Source organism: Penaeus monodon, chromosome 29 (assembly GCF_015228065.2).
Source record: "Penaeus monodon isolate SGIC_2016 chromosome 29, NSTDA_Pmon_1, whole genome shotgun sequence".
Taxonomy (NCBI): Eukaryota; Metazoa; Arthropoda; class Malacostraca; order Decapoda; family Penaeidae; genus Penaeus; species Penaeus monodon.
The window spans coordinates 29,964,515-29,964,898 of NC_051414.1; the positions used below are offsets into that span (position 1 = coordinate 29,964,515).

General features: G+C 35.7%; 1 protein-coding gene across 1 annotated transcript in view; it reads left to right on the forward strand.

The window, feature by feature from the left end:
* The window catches only part of LOC119591662, a gene marked incomplete in the record, with an annotated part of 10,433 nt that overhangs the window by 8,109 nt on the left and 1,940 nt on the right, over window positions 1–384 (forward strand).

Consider the following 384-nt stretch of genomic DNA (forward strand, 5'->3'; position numbering starts at 1 on the left):
CCTCCCCCCTCTCTCTGTCTCCTTTATTATTTCTTTCTCTCCCTCCCCTGTGTTTCCTGTATATATAAAGCTTTACGAGCAGTCGTTAAGCAGTGACAAGTCCTTCGAGGTGATAAATAAATGCTCTCTGCAGATTTAGTTATGCAGCTCATTTACAGTACAGCTTACCAATAAATTTCATTTACGGAACACGTTATCATACAGTTTATTTTGCAACAGAGGATCAAACAAATAACTGCACAATTTATCTGTAATATACCTTACTGTGTAATCGATTATGCAAATTATTCTTATTACAGGTTATTTTACTGATCTACGGTTCATTTACATTTAATTTTACATACCTCCAAAGAGTCAAGTTCATACTAAACAGCGGGATGATGG